The sequence below is a fragment of the Mesoplodon densirostris genome, chromosome 13, assembly GCF_025265405.1.
Source record: "Mesoplodon densirostris isolate mMesDen1 chromosome 13, mMesDen1 primary haplotype, whole genome shotgun sequence".
In the NCBI taxonomy this organism is placed as follows: Eukaryota; Metazoa; Chordata; class Mammalia; order Artiodactyla; family Ziphiidae; genus Mesoplodon; species Mesoplodon densirostris.
In genome coordinates this window covers 76926238-76941652 of record NC_082673.1, presented here as the reverse complement: position 1 = coordinate 76941652, position 15415 = coordinate 76926238, and the positions used below count along the sequence as shown (strand labels likewise).

General features: G+C 50.4%; 1 protein-coding gene across 3 annotated transcripts in view; it reads right to left on the bottom strand.

Annotated features, from left to right (window-relative positions):
• The window catches only part of ZHX2 (zinc fingers and homeoboxes 2), a 177558-nt gene that overhangs the window by 111240 nt on the left and 50903 nt on the right, over positions 1-15415 (bottom strand). For 2 of the 3 annotated variants that reach the window (XM_060115623.1, XM_060115626.1), the window contains exon 2: positions 12242-12378. The exons of the other annotated variant lie outside the window; for it this stretch is intronic. The gene's annotated coding sequence lies outside the window, so the exon portion shown is untranslated. The remainder of the gene's footprint in view (positions 1-12241; positions 12379-15415) is intronic. 3 annotated transcript variants of the gene reach the window in all.

Genomic DNA, 15415 nt, shown 5'->3' with positions numbered 1-15415 from the left:
AGGCTGCATGGAGAAGGTGGCTTTGGCCTGGTGCGTGGAGGATGGACGGGAAATCACCAGTCAGAAGGGGAAGGAGTGTGCCTTCCAAGAAGGGCAGCAGAGAGGCGAGGTCCAGAGCAAGGGCATGGCCTGAGCGGGGAGCAGCTGGTAGTTGAGTGTGGCTGAGAGTGAAGGTGGAGGGGCTAGGACGTGGGCTGGAGGGTAGGTGCCGTGGGCACAGGGAGGCCCTGCACACCATGACAAAGAGTTTGGACATTGTCCTGTCCAGGAGTCATGACCAGCAGTCCCGGTAGGCTTTAACCAGGGAGGGGTCACCGGACAATCTGTGTCAACGCGTGCAGAACCTGGGTGTACCACCTCCTCGTTGTGTGACTATATGCACGTGTCACCCTGGGGCTGTGTGGTCTCAGGCACCTCATCTGTGAAATGGGAGTCATAATGCTATATATCTCAATGGGGTATTGTGGGGATTAGAAGGACGTAAGATGTGAAAAGCCCCTAGCACAGTTCCTAGCACATCAAAGGTACTCAGTAAAGGATGGCCACCATTCTGACAGGAACTTATTACTAATCTAGTGGTGACAACAGTGTAGGAGGTGGCTGGGAGCAACCGAAGACTCTGTTTGCTAAGATTATTACAGTAAAGTGAGAAAAACCCTGAGGAAGGACCCAGGAAATACTCAGAGGAGATAGGAGGAGATAAATGCAACCTTAAGATCAGCCTTCTCAACCTCTATTTCCTCGTCTGTAAAATGAGACTCTCCCTGCCTATCCACACAGGGTCTCTATGTGAATCAAGTGAGAACAGAGATGTGAGAGTGCTTTTAAAGTTAATCAACACCAGAGGACCATATGGGTTTCATAGATTTTTTTTTTATCACACAGAGGGGAAGGATGTCTGGGGGTAGGATGAGCACCTGCGGGCTCTTATTTCTACAAACAATCAAGGCAAGAAAAGTAGCAAATGACAGCACAGCAAGACACAAGAGAGAACCTGATGGAAATGAAGCCCGGATCGTGGACCTTCCTGTGATAGCCTTGATCCTGCTGCATCCCAGTCACCTATAGTTCTTGCACTCATACCAATGACTCAAAACTACTACCAAGTTCTCAGCCTTACAAGCATAGATTTTTCAAGCTGAAAATATGATTGAATGCATTCCCCACAATTTACAGATGAAGCTGAGAGTCACAAAAGAGAGCTGGTTAAAACCCATCCTCAGGAGACATACGGCCTGCGTTCACATCCCGGCTCCGCCGATTGTGAGCTGTATGATTTTGGTCAAGTTATTCAACATCTCTGTGTTTCTGTGAGTAGGATTACTGGGGTTAATAAGAGTACTTATTCCCATGATTGGTTGGGGAACTAAATGAGTTAATATGCATAAAGCACTTGGAATGTCTCTAACAGCTGGTAAGACGCAGGGAGTAAGAGGTATGTTACTATTTAAGGGCCCAGGTTATCTCAGTGGTAGAGCTGAGAGTGCATCTTTGCATGGTCCCACGCTGAAATATTTGATTCTTATCAACACACCATGTTTACTAAAGGCGGAAAATGGACTGACCTGTTTTTGGAATAAAGGGCACATTCACGTAGCCTGCATGCCCCATTTCCAGAACATTCCGGGCCACTGAAGTCTGACAGGAACTGAATAGAGCAATAGTGCCTCACGGACACCCTTCTTACCCCCTTACCCCCACTGTACCATCAGGGGAGGCAGCAAAAAGAGCTCTCACAATTTAAAGCATTAAACGGGAAGGAGACCCAGAGCAAACCTGGAGCAATCAGCTTAGACGTGCTGGGCTCAGCTATTGTCGTCCTGGTACATTCATGTCGTGCGTTTCTGTTTCCAAAGGTCTGTCACCACAGTCTCTCATTTCTGTCTCATGACAGATGGTGATTCGGAAAGTGGGTTCTGGCAGGAGCCGAGCTGGTTCAGATCCCGCTGCTGCCATTCCCTCGTTGGGTAGCCCAGGACATTTATTTACTGTGTCTGTGCCCCGGACAAAATGAGGGTGTGGCCACACCGATATCACTGGTTGCTGGGAAAGCAGGAGGATGCATGCAGAGCCAGAGCCCAGCGTGTAATCGTTCCCTCGTCCAGAAAGTGCTTCTCATGTGCTTAACATGTGCTTGGGGCTGAGGACCCAGCAGCCATCAGAACACAGTTTCTCCCTTCACAGACCTGAGCGTGATGGGGGAAAGCGCACAATGCCACAAGCAAATAGACATCCGGTGCCAGGTAGCAAGCTGTGTTTTGAAAAAGACAGGTTGAGAGGATGGAGATTTGTGGGGATGCCGGCTGAGTGACGACCCTGCGGTGGGCAGGGAAGGCCTCCGTGACAGCGTGTCTTTTAAGCACCGACTGAATGAAATGAGGCAGAAAACCACAAAGATAGCTGGGAAAAGAGTGTTCTAGGCTGAGAAAGTAGCAAGCACAAATGCGTGTGTGTGTGTGTGTGTGTGTGTGTGTGTGTGTTTTGTTCAAGGCTGGTGGCAGAGAGGAAGGTGATCACGTGGGCCTGGGGGTTACCATAAGGACTTTGGCTTTTGCTCTGAGTGAGACGGGGGAACCATTGGAGGGTTTGGAGCAGGCAAGTGACAATCTGACCTGTGTTTTTAAGAAGCAGCTGTGAGGAGAGGAGACAGTCGGGGGTGCGTGCGTGAAGTGAGGGAGGGGCGGCACCTAAGGGACGAGCTGAGAGGACAGCCAACGGTGACTGCAGTGACCCACGTGAGAGACGATGGGGCTTGAACTGGGGGACGGGGGTGGAGGTGGCAGGAAGCAGCACCACGGTGCTGAATATAAGACTCCAGAGGTGCCATTCACAGCCACCAAAATGGGGAGGGCGTCCCCTGGAGGGGTGCAACATGGTGGTACTGAAAGACGGTGGTCACACTGGGGATATATTTTGAAGGCAGAATAGACAGGACTTATAGATGGAATGAGGTGTGAGGGAAAAAGAGGAAACCAGGGTTATTTAAAGGATGGAGTAAACAGAGGTAACTATTTACTGAGAAGTTGAAGAATGAGAGTCAAGAGTTAATTTTAGACGTGTTCAGTTTGGGAAGCCTCTTCACAAATGTTAGGGATGATGATGATGATGATGGTGATGGTGATGGTGGTGATGGTGATGATGGTGATGGTAATGGTGGTGATGATGGTGGTGATAAAGGTAATGGTGATGGTGATGATGGTGATGGTGGTGATGGTGGTGATGGTGATGGTAATGGTGATGGTGATGATGGTGATGGTGATGGTAATGGTGGTGGTGATGATGGTGATGATGGTGACAGCGGTGATGGTGGTGGTGATGGTAATGGTGGTGGTGATGGTGATGGTGGTGGTGGTGATGATGGTGATGGTGATGGTAATGGTGGTGGTGATGATGGTGATGGTGATGGTAATGGTGGTGGTGATGGTGATGATGGTGATGGTGATGATGGTGATGGTGATGGTGATGGTGGTGGTGATGGTAATGGTGATGGTGGTGATGGTGATGATGGTGATGGTGATGGTAATGGTGGTGGTGATGGTGATGATGGTGATGGTGATGATGGTGATGGTGATGGTGATGGTGGTGGTGATGGTGATGGTGGTGATGGTGATGATGGTGATGGTGATGGTAATGGTGATGGTGATGGTGATGGTGGTGATGGTGATGATGGTGATGGTGATGGTAATGGTGGTGATGATGGTGATGGTGGTGATGGTGATGATGGTGATGGTAATGGTAGTGGTGATGGTGATGATGGTGATGGTGATGATAATGGTAATGGTGATGGTGATGATGGTGATGGTGGTGATGGGGGTGGTGATGGTGGTGGTGATGGTGATGGTGGTGATGATGATGGTGATTATGAAATGAGGGCTTGCTGAGGATTATGACAAAAGCAAACACTGAGTGTTTGCTGTGTGCTAGGCACGGCTCAAAGGACTTTAGACGTATAAACTTGTGTAGTCTCCATAATGGGATTTCCATTATCATCCTCATTTAATAAACCAGTGTAGTGGGTTGAATTGTGCCCTTTCCCCGCAAATGATATGTCTATGTCCTAGTCACCAGAGTCTGCCAATGTGACCTTATTTGAAAAGAGTCTTCGTAGGTGTAACTAAGTAAAGGATCTCAAGATGAGATCACCCTGGCTTATCCAAATGGGCCCTGAATTCAATGGCAAGTATCCTAACAAGAAACACCTGGAGAAGAAACCCACAGACAGACGAGAGGGTGATGTGAAGGCAGAGGTGGAGATGGGAGTGATGCAGCCACCCAGAATACCAACAACTTCTAGAAGCTGGAAGAAGCAAGGAAGGATTTTCTCCTAGTCTTTAGAGAGAGCAGGGTCCTGCTAACTGTTGATTTTGGACTTCTGGCCTCCAGCACTGTGAGAGATCAAATTTTTGTTGTTTTAAGTCATCAAGTTTGTGGTCCTCTGTTATGGCAATCACAGGAAACCAACATAACAAGGAAAACCAGGCACAGAGATATAACGTAACTTGCTCAAAGTCACACAGCAAGCAAATAGCACAGCTGGCAATGTTTGCCTCCAGAGCGGCTCACTTGGTAGGTGAGTATTGTTCACCCTGTGTCTCCAAGGAGGAAATGGAGATCAGAGCCTCAAGGCCACACCAAGGAGCACAGCTGGTGAAAGGCAGTACCAGGCTCCCTTGAGTCTCTAGCAGGGAGGCCAGATGCCTTTCTCACTCTCAATCCCCACCTCTCCACTTTGAAAAATCCAGAAAGGCCCTTGTCCAGACCCTCTAATGCTTCTTGGCAGCCACCACATGCATCCAGGGCTTTGCTGGGAATCCCATCCAATCTGGTGATTCCAGTTTGCAGCTGCTGGGTCCATGTACAAGTGGCCCCAGAGACACCCTGGCGGGCTGGCGGCCTCACTCAACAGATTTCAGTGGCACCAAGATTCACAACAGTCACTCAGGAAAGGCATATGATCTGGATTTCAAAACCACCTCCTCTTTCTGTGATACTGACACTGAAAACCTCTTGGCTCCCTCTGTACAGGGGACACGAGGACTGAAAAGGGAGGGGTGCTGGGGCAGGGTACACCGGCCGCCCCTGAACCTCTGCCAGCAGCTAAAATCAGTCTCTGAAGAAACAGAGATTGTCCATTTCCTCTCCCGCTGATGCCCGGGAAAATATTTTACCGGACAAAACCCAAATATTGGGAATCCGGGGAAAACATCCTCCCTCCCTTTCCACCCCCCACCTCCCGCCTCCTGCCTTGTCAAAGCTTCATCATTTTAAGAGAGATGGACAGTGGGACCTGCAACAAACAGGGCCTGTGAAGAGGGCCCAGGCCTCTTCCCACACAGAACCGCGTCCTTAGAGCACCTAATGAGGGGAGGGCAGTTAGTTTCGGGGTTGGGGTGGGAATCGGGGGCAGGGGGAGGTGTTCTATTTATGAAGAATACAATCATGACATTCAGGTCGCTGGAGGGAGCCAGCGGGCTGGAACAAATGTGGGGGCTGGGGGAAAGGGAGGCAAGAGGCAAAGGGATGAGTGCTATGGCTACTGCAAAAACAGGGCTGTCTCCCCCGGGCTGGCTGGCCTCTGGGGGCCCAGGGGGCTCAGCAGGCCCCCGCTCTCTCCCCTAAGGCACACACGTACACAAGCACAACAACACACGTTGTTCTTCCCATCCAACACACACTCGTTCATTCCTCTTTGAGGACAAATTTTAAACACAGTCACAGAAGTGACCCAGCCCAAAGCGAAGCACTGTCTCAACGAGGTCCCCATGGCAGAGCCTGCACGTTCGTCTCCACGATGCCCAAGACATGTGTGGAAGCCCTCCTCTGGAGCTGTCTTCAGAGTCAGGTTACAAGGCAACGCGTAAAACTGCGTGCATTATCGTTTAATTGCCCCTGATTCAGACCACCCTTCCCCGACAGCTGTATTTCTAAGGGGCGTCACAGTCCTGGTTCCACAGATGTGAGCCGTGGAGCCACCCTCAAAGGGCAGAGATTGGCCAACACCAAGGAGAACAGTGCGGTGTTGGGGGACGTTCTCGAATGTTCTTGGGGGTCTCGGGGGTTCCGAGCCAGGGCGCCACCTTGGGAATAAGGGGTAAACTTCCCAAAGGGATGATCTGGGTGAACGCACCACCCCTTTGCATAGGTGGGTGCTGGGCATGATTATTTTTATTGTTGTCTAGAAGTCAGTTGTATAATGTCATGGCACCTGCTCTGGGTGTGGCCCTGGCCAGGCACATGGGAGCTGGAGAGTCACAAGGTACAAGGCGAGGCCTCTGTCTCCCTCTGCCCAGTGCGGGAGCCAAGACTCACATCTGTGGAGTCATCTGGGATGGTAGGGGTGGGGCCCGGGATGGCTGGAGAAGGGTGCCGTGAGGGCGGGGGTCAGGGAAGGAGGGGGTGGAGGCGGGGTCTGAACCCCACTTCAAAGAATGGGGCCCACGGGAAGATGAGCGGCAGAGGGCAGGGGGCACAGGGGCAGGAGGCAGGGAGGAGGGGGGACAGGCTCCGAGCGGTCCTGGATGGTGTGTTCAACCCACCTCACGGGGGATGGGGACTTGCAAGGGAGAGAAGGGGGGATGGGGGAGGAGAATTTCAAAGGGATCCAGGCCCGGCAGCAGCCTTCCCGCCTAACGACCATCACTTCGGATCCCTTCTGAGCATGGCATCCAGAAATACCGCACATCCTACACAGCTCAGAGTTGATTCCACTGCTGAGCGTGTACGACGCAGTTGCATTGTGCCTCAGTTTCTCTATCTAGAAACTAACCAGACAAACAGCAATAGCTACTGTTCACCGGCCAGCCCCGTTCCAAGGACCTCAACTCTTTTTTTTGTTTGTTTGCGGTATGCGGGCCTCTCACTGCTGTGGCCTCTCCCGTTGCGGAGCACAGGCTCCGGACGCGCAGGCTCAGCGGCCATGGCTCACGGGCCCAGCCGCTCCGCGGCATGTGGGATCTTCCCGGACCGGGGCACGAACCCGTGTCCGCTGCATCGGCAGGCAGACTCTCAACCACTGCGCCACCAGGGAAGCCCCAAGGACCTCAACTCTTTTAATCTAGCCATGCCATAGTTACCTCACTTTTACACGCTCTTGGCTACTGTAGTCCTCCGCCTCTCAGAGCTTAACATGCTGTTTATCTCACCTCAGAGATTGTCTGGAGGCTAAAATCAAATAACGCATATAAAAGAGGTCTTTTAATTAAATGACACTCCACCAAGGCTCATTATTGTTGTCGATGTTATTAGCATTTTACTAGGTTTCATCTACCTCAGGGTAAAGGTTATTTAAGGCCTGAGAACAACACTAAAAAAAAAAAAAGCATCACTTTCAAACATTAGCAGAGGAAAGATCCCGTGGAGACCGGCAAAAGAAAAAGTTACCCAAAGCCTGAAACACGAGAAGGCAGGACATGGGGGTTTTTGTTTGTTTCTTGTATGGGCCACAACGTTCTCAGAAGGGGTCATTAATGGCTTTCTGGTTCCTTGGTGGCAGAAGGAACACAGCACCTTGCCATCGGCGGCATGTTTCACAGACCGGCTGCCCAGGGTGGACCTGAGTGCGCCCAGCTCACATAAAGCATTTATTCAATGCCCAGCAGCAAGTGAATACGACCTGCTCTCTGCCATCAGACGGCCCAGTGTTTGGAATAAGATACCCTCCTTCGAAAAACAAATGCAAGTAGAGCCCCTGATTCGCCCCTCCCCCTCACCTCTGAAACGTGTTCCTCCACAGACGTCCCCACCGTCAACCGCCTATCAACCCAGTGGGAAGCTGGAAGCCATCCTTGGTTCTCCATCTTCATCAACATCCACAGCCAACCCACCCTAAGGCCATCTTGTGACCTCCACTCTCTGACCCACCTTCTCTTTATCTCCGTGAGCGCTGTATCATTTCTTGCCTGAACTTCCAAAGCCACCTCCCAAGTGGCCTCCTTGGTTCCACTTTTGCTCTCTCCCCTCTCTACCAAGAGATCTTCTAAAAATGTAGATAAGATTGCAGTACTTTCCTGCTTAAGCACACTGAACTCAGAACAATCCAAATTTCTTTACCAAATCCTACAAGGCCCAGTGGGATGCGGTTCCTGACTGTCTTTCCCACTCAGCATCAGCCTGAAAAACTGTCTTCTCTCCCCCGAGGACTGGGCAGAATCATACCTACCTTCCAGGACAGTTGTGAGGCCACTAGGGGTGGGGAATACCTAAAACTGCTCTGTAATCCAGAAAATGCAGCACAGTGTAACCTCTATTCCATTATAATTGGGCTTTTGTGTTTTGACTCTTGTTTTCATGGTTTCCAGTTCATTGATATCTTTTATTGTTTGCAATTTTATATCCTTTTCAGATATAAGGATATTTATATGCACAAGGTAGTACTGAAAACTACCATGCCAGCATCTTGGTATTCCAAAGATAACAGCCCAGCTACGGTGTGCTTAAAACCTCGACAATATTTGCTCTTCCCAGGGCAGAAAATCAAAGTTTTAACTATGCAGTCAGATTGCCAGAGGCCTAGAGAGAGATATCATTTAAATGATGAACCAGTTCATTCTCTCACGAAAATGATGCAAGAATGTGATCTTCAACATCTCTCCAACATTTTCAGTAGCAGCAGATAATGTTTATTAAGCCCCTACTTTGTACCAGTCCCTGTATTAAACAGTTTTAATGCTTTACCTTTGTTAATCCTGACAGCAACATTAAGACGTGTTATAATTGTCCAGACGAGGAAGGTGAAGCTCAGAGAGGTTAAGTAACTTACCCAAGGGCACACCGCTAATGAGAAACGTCCAATCCTCTGTCTATTTTAATAGCCCATGTTCTTTTGTTCTACCCTATGTGTGTTGCGGGCGGGAGAACCAGGAATGTGTCTAGCTGTGAAAGCGGAAGAGGGATAATTGGAAGATGGGGGTTTAGGCAAGTACAAGGCCACCAAGCCCTATGGATGCAAGGGATTTGGGGCAGTAGATTCTCCTTAACTTCAAGCTTCACTCCTCCGAGTCTTACGTTCTATCTTGCAAAGTTAGATGATGCCCAACAGTTTTCCCCATAATCAGTGAAAAAGAGTAGAAGTCTCTCCTGTATAGGGTAGTCACTGCCTTTTTGTTATTTACACCGAGAAATGTGTGTGTGCCTGCATGTGTCTGTGTGTGTCTGAGAGACAGACAGAGAGGCAGAGAAGGTGCTCTGGCCAGAGAGATTCCCAGAGAAGTTTTCCTGTCACTTCACTCACTGTTTGCAAAACAATCACTCAGATGGAAATAGCAACAGGACCACCAGGGCAATACCCTCCTTCTACTGTCAGTTCTCTAGTGCCCCAGAACTCGCTGTGCAGCTTCCTGCAAGTTACCTCCTCCCTCTGGGCCTCGGGTTTCTCATTAGTAAAGTAAAACATCTAGATTCCTAGAATTTCATCCAGCTCTCAGACTGGAGGGATGCTCTCAGATCCATGATCTCTTTTGCTATCACCACCTCCCTGAGGAGACGGGTAAGTCAGACTGGCCATGGGAGGCTGGGAGAAGGTGCCATGGTTGAGTGGCAGATCCTGGACCAGAGCTATTGACTTTCGACGCCAATTCCAATGTCAGTAGACTCCACCAAGCTGCCTTCAAGGGTGCAGACGGAACTTGTGCAGGACCTATGCACGTCTGTCCTCTTAAACCAGAAAGGATAGCACGCCGAGGCCACTGTATGGGGGGCTCCGGCCACGCCAGTGGATCAGTGTTTGAGGGCAGTTCCTTCATTTATTCCCTCCTCCCTCCCTCCCTCTCTCACTTCCTTCCTTTTCTTTGCAGAGGGAAGAGAACAGGTATAAGTAGGAGATGCTGCCCAAAAGGTATGGATGGCTTGAAAAACTTGAGATCCCTGCCAGACATAAAAATAACTGAAAACAGGGCTTCCCTGGTGGTGCAGTGGTTGGGAGTCCGCCTGCCGATGCAGGGGACATGGGTTCGAGCCCTGGCCCGGGAGGATCCCACATGCCGCGGAGCAGCTGGGCCCATGTGCCACAATTACTGAGGCCCAGGCACCTAGAGCCCGTGCTCCGCAACAAGAGAGGCCACCACAATGAGAAGCTCGCGCACCGCAACGAAGAGTAGCCCCTGCTCGCTGCAGCTAGGGAAAGCCCGATGCAGCAACGAAGACCCAAAGCAGCCAAAAATAAATAAATAAAATAAATTAAAAAAAAAAACTGAAAACAAAACAAAACAACACACATACACACACACACACACAAGCATGATCTGTGTTGTATGTGAGTGTGTGTCTGTGTTGACGAATGGTAAGATTAAAGAGCTAAGTGTGGAAAAAGCCCTCATGGTCACTTGTATTTCCTAGTTACCCTGTGTTTTATATGTTTGCACAAATCAGTGAGCTTCCTATTAAACAACAGGCCAATTTTCACATGTTAGAGGGAAAGAAGCTCCCCAGCTAAGACGCACCAGCTGGGAGAGTTGAAGTCATAACTCAACCTTGTCCATTTCTATCTGTTCCCTGGGATCTGGCACCAACATTCTATTCCAGGGCGCTTACAGGCAAACAGAACATTGGCCAGGCCAGAACCCACGCAGAACCCCAGCAGGTTGGGATCCAGCAGCAGACCACCGTTTTCACCCCAGGAGCTCAGTCTGCTAGAGCTGCAACGGTCCCCGCTTACACGAGGGGTCCTTTCAAAGTGGGTGAAACGAGAAGAGCAGCAAGCAGGCTGTCCCGCGGGTGTGAGCCAGGGGCCACCACCGGTAGGGTACAATTTGTGGGGAACTAATGAAAGCCTCCTCCAACCAAAAGCCCACCCCCAACCTGGGTGGTGACCCCTCTCTGAACCTGGCTGGAAACTCTCCTGACACTCCAGGCAGAGACAGCAAAGACAGGCCTCGTGGGGTAAAGAAAGTAGCCCGAGCTTTCCTCTAGAAAGTAGCCCAAGCTTTCCTCTAGAAAGTCCTCGTGGTATTTGTAGCAAGTGCAATCTTAGATGATCACTTCATCTCATCCTTTGTTTTTGAATCTGCAAACCCTATATAATAATGAGAGACATGGATCGTAGACATCTAGCACAGGGCCTGGCATGTAGCGCGTATCATACTAAATGGTAGCTGTTATTATAATATCTCAATAATTTCGAAGGTCTCTGTTAAAAGTTCATGTGCTGACAGGACTGCTCCACCCCGGCCGTTGCCCACGAGTAGAGATGCCTTTGCTGGCTGGCTCGGGAAGTGAGTTAGGGCAGTGGTTCTCCAAGTGTGTTTCCCTGCATCACCTGGGAATTCGTTTGAAGTGCGCATGTGTGGACCCCCCTCTGAACTACTGAATCAGAAATTCTGGGGGTGGTGCCCAGTCATTTCACGCCCCTGCCCCGTGACTCTGATGCCTGCCAAAGTTGGAGAACTATTGAGCTCAGCAATAACTGCCAAGTCTGGCTGATGAGCAGAATTTCCTGGGAGTGTTTAGAGGAGAAATGCAGGTTCCTGGGCCCATCTCCCAGGGACTCAGAGTCATCAGGTTCTAGGAAGCTGCCTGGGAGTCAGCATTTTAACAGGCTCCTCAGGTGATTCCACTGAGCTAGAGGTTGGGCTTGTTGGGGAGAGGGGAGCACAGAGGCTGGAAAAGACCCAGGGATGGGGGTTCCTGGCAACGGACTGGGAGTGCAGGCCTGGCAGGGCTGGGGGCACTGAGATGTAAGAAAGCACTGAGGACCAAAGTTTTCATAGTTCTATAGATTTATGAGATGGAATCTCCTACCATCTTCTCATTTTCCATCCAGGGAAACTGAGCTCCAAAAAGAAGTGACCATTCTGAGTCCATGCAGCTCATGCTTGGAGGAGCTGGGACTTGAGCCAGGGGTCTCCCTTCCAGAGCCAGCGCCCTTTCCACTGAGCCCCACAAGTTCATGCTCACGTGTTCCCTCCCTCTCATTATCTCTCTCTGCGTCGAGCACTGAATCCACGCGCATTCCCTCAGTGTTGACCACGAGGGTGAGATCTAGGGAGGAGTTGGAGTCAGACCTCAGACCTGAGTGCAAATCTAGACTCAGTCACTGAGTAGCTGAGCCATCAAGTCACCCTCTCAAGGCCTCAGTTGCCATATCTGTAAAATGGGGATAAAATCTGACATTACAAAGCTGCTGAGCAGGTCAGTAGCTGATGACTCAGGCAAAGGTGTTTTCCAAGCTGTCCATCACCCCCACAAGCACAGGGGCTAGAGAAGAAGGAGCAGGGTTCACTATGACCTCTTGCCTAGAAGCACTTACCATCTAGCTGAGGCAGAAGAAACACACTCAAGGCAACTGGAGAACAAGGAAGCGCTCAGCTCCACGCCGAGTGCAAGGTCACGCCTCAGTGCCTCTGCTCGGGCGCCGCTCTGCCTGGAACACCGGCCCCCAAAACCCTGTGGGTACAAGAATCCCCGGTCATTCGGTTCACAGTCTGGGCCTGACTTTCCCCACCCGTGAAGGCAGGAAGTAAAGCTCGTTCAGCTTTGTGGCCCCTGAATGTCTACATCTCAAAGGTGTGCTCAGGAAGTGGCTGATTCGGGTAGGGAGGCTTCTGGTCAGAGGGGCCTTAGAGACCTTGAAGGGCCTTTTAAGGGGGGCACGTGCCTCAGAGAATTCCTGTAATGCCCCACTGGGGCGAGCATAGTGGGGACAAGGGCTTCAAACCAGCCAGAAGCCACCAGCCGACTCCTGGTCCTCCTACAGGCCCCCAGCGTGTCTATCATCCACCCCAGGGACCAAGGCTCCCAGGTGGGGTTGGCGGTTCCTTCACAGTCAGGAGGGGAGGAAAGTGAAACAGGAAGCCTCAGCTCCACCCAAAGCGGCACCGAGATCTACTGAATAAAGGAAGACACTAAGCAAGTGGCAGGTGCGCAGGAAATAGCGATCCAAACTAGGGCTCCCGAGGATCTGGTCATTTGTTTCTCCTGTTTCTCCCTCTTCTGGACTGGAGGATCCAAGGAGGTGTCCAGAGGGAACAGGGCACTGCAGAGTGAAGAGCTCTAGAGATGGGAAATTTCTCCCACTGCCCCTAGGAACAGTGTGACCTTGACCATACCATGTCAGTTCTCAGGGCTTTAAAATGGGTACCTGGTGAATAAGGAACTGGTGGATTGTTTTCCCCTGGAGGATAAAGCAAACAACACAGCTAGCAGAGTGAATGGCCCTGGTCCAGCCAAGCAAAATAGGTTCAAAGCTGGCTCTGGGTCCTGGCTGTGGTCTTTCCATGGAAAACTGATAATAACAATGATGGTGTTGAGGGTGACAACTGATCTTTACTGAGTGTGTACTGGGTACCAGGAACTGGGCAAGCACTTCTCATTCATTACGCTGTTCAATCCTCGCAATGACCCTTACAGCAGATACTATCGTTATTCCCATTTTACAGTTGGGAAAACTGATACTCAGAGAAGTTACACCTGGGATCGTGGTCTGGTGGGTGGGGGAGGCAGGATTTGAGCCCAGGCTGCCGGATTCCAGAGCCCACCTACTTTCCTACTGGAACCTTCTGAACCTGCGAGTCAGTATTCCACAGCTGGGAAATATGGGAGGATCTAGAAAGGCAATTACAGTAATCATTTTCTAGACCCAGGACTGAGTCTGGAAAGAAAGATCACATTTGGAGCAAAAATTCAAAGTCTGCTGAATTTTTCGCAGTACAGGAAACACAACTCAGGGACTTGGTTTAAACAGGCAGATTGGGTGCCCTGGAGGCAGCCCAGGCCTTCGGGGTAGACACCCTGGATTCTCGGCCACTGCCCCCATGCACCAGCCTGCTTAGCCGGGGTCAGGCAGCTGCTCTCCAGTCCATTTTCTCATCCATCAGGCATGCCAGGATATTCCTGCCTTCACCACCTCGCAGGTGGGCTCAGATTAGCTGAGTCCCACCAATGTCCACCTTCTCTCACCCCCAATTTTAAAAGATTTTGTCTCTCATACAGTAATTAGTTTCTCCATTAACAAAATAGCGAAGCATTTGTGTAAGTGCTGAATTTTCTGATCAAAACAAAGTAACAGGGCTTCCCTGGTGGAGCAGTAGTTGAGAGTCCGCCTGCCGATGCAGGGGACACGGGTTCGTGCCCCGGTCCGGGAAGATCCCACATGCCGTGGAGCGGCTGGGCCCGTGAGCCATGGCCGCTGGGCCTGCACGTCTGCAGCCTGTGCTCCGCAATGGGAGAGGCCACAACAGTGAGAGGCCCGCGTACCGCAAAACAAAACAAAACAAAACCCCAAAACCCCCAAAGTAACCATTGTCACCAACTTCCAGCCCAGAGCGAAAACAAAACAATCCCCCAAAGCCCCTACCACACCACAATATTTTTAGGCAGCCAGTGCCACTGTATCCTGGGTACTGTACAGCTTCCACTGGTTTCTGGAATACTGACTCCCATTACGTGGACTTTTAGGAAAATACTGGCCTAAACAATTTCTGAGGTCTCTTCCAACACCAAGTTCAACAAGTCTACAAAATCGATGCCGTCTCTTCGTGTGCTTGGCTAATTGCGAATGTGTAGTCACCGCTCTCCTTTCGTTTGCTCAGTCCTAGAAACGCAAAACCAGGGAGGACCCTTGGAGTCTAAAGGAGGTCACCTAAGGATACCCGTTGCGCAGGCCTCTGCCACCTCACACCAAGGGTGGAAAACACAGGGAACTCCTTGGACCCGAGAGGCTGTAGCAGCTAAAAATATAAACAAGTTCAAGAAGTGTTTAGCTGGACTCACGGAGGAGGGAACGACGGGTGAGGGGGATTAGGAACGTCGGGTCTCGTCCTTATACCCCTGCAGCTTTCTGCTTCCTGCTAGCAATACAATATCTGGCGGGCAAAACACCGACGTTCCACTGACAGCACAGCTGAGGTTCTCATGCAAGGAGATTAAAAGAGGAAGGAAAACAAAGAAAAAAAGAAAACGAGTGTATGTGATAGTTTCCTGCTTTGACATCTAACTTCTATGATCAGAAAAAAAAGAAAAATTTCCATTGTAGGAAACTTAGAAAGAGAAGAGGAAACATAATCTCGGATTCCACGTCTAAGGATTAACTGCGTTAACATTTTGCTATGTTTCCATCTGTGTGCCTGTTTTTTAAAAAATAAAAACTCTATGTATGGGCTTCCCTGGTGGCGCAAGTGGTTGAGAGTCCGCCTGCCGGTGCAGGGGACACGGGTTCGTGCCCCTATCCCGGAAGATCCCACATGCCGCGGAGCGGCTGGGCCCGCGAGCCATGGCCGCGGAGCCTGTGTGTCCGGAGCCTGTGCTCCGCAACGGGAGAGGCCACAGCAGTGAGAGGCCCGCGTACAGCAAAAAAAAAACAAAAAAACAAAAAAAACTCTATGTACAACATGTATCCTGCATTTTTCACTTAACATTGAAAAGAATCACATGACTTAATAGACATGCTGTTGACTTAAGGATTTCTACCACTTATTTACTTAAG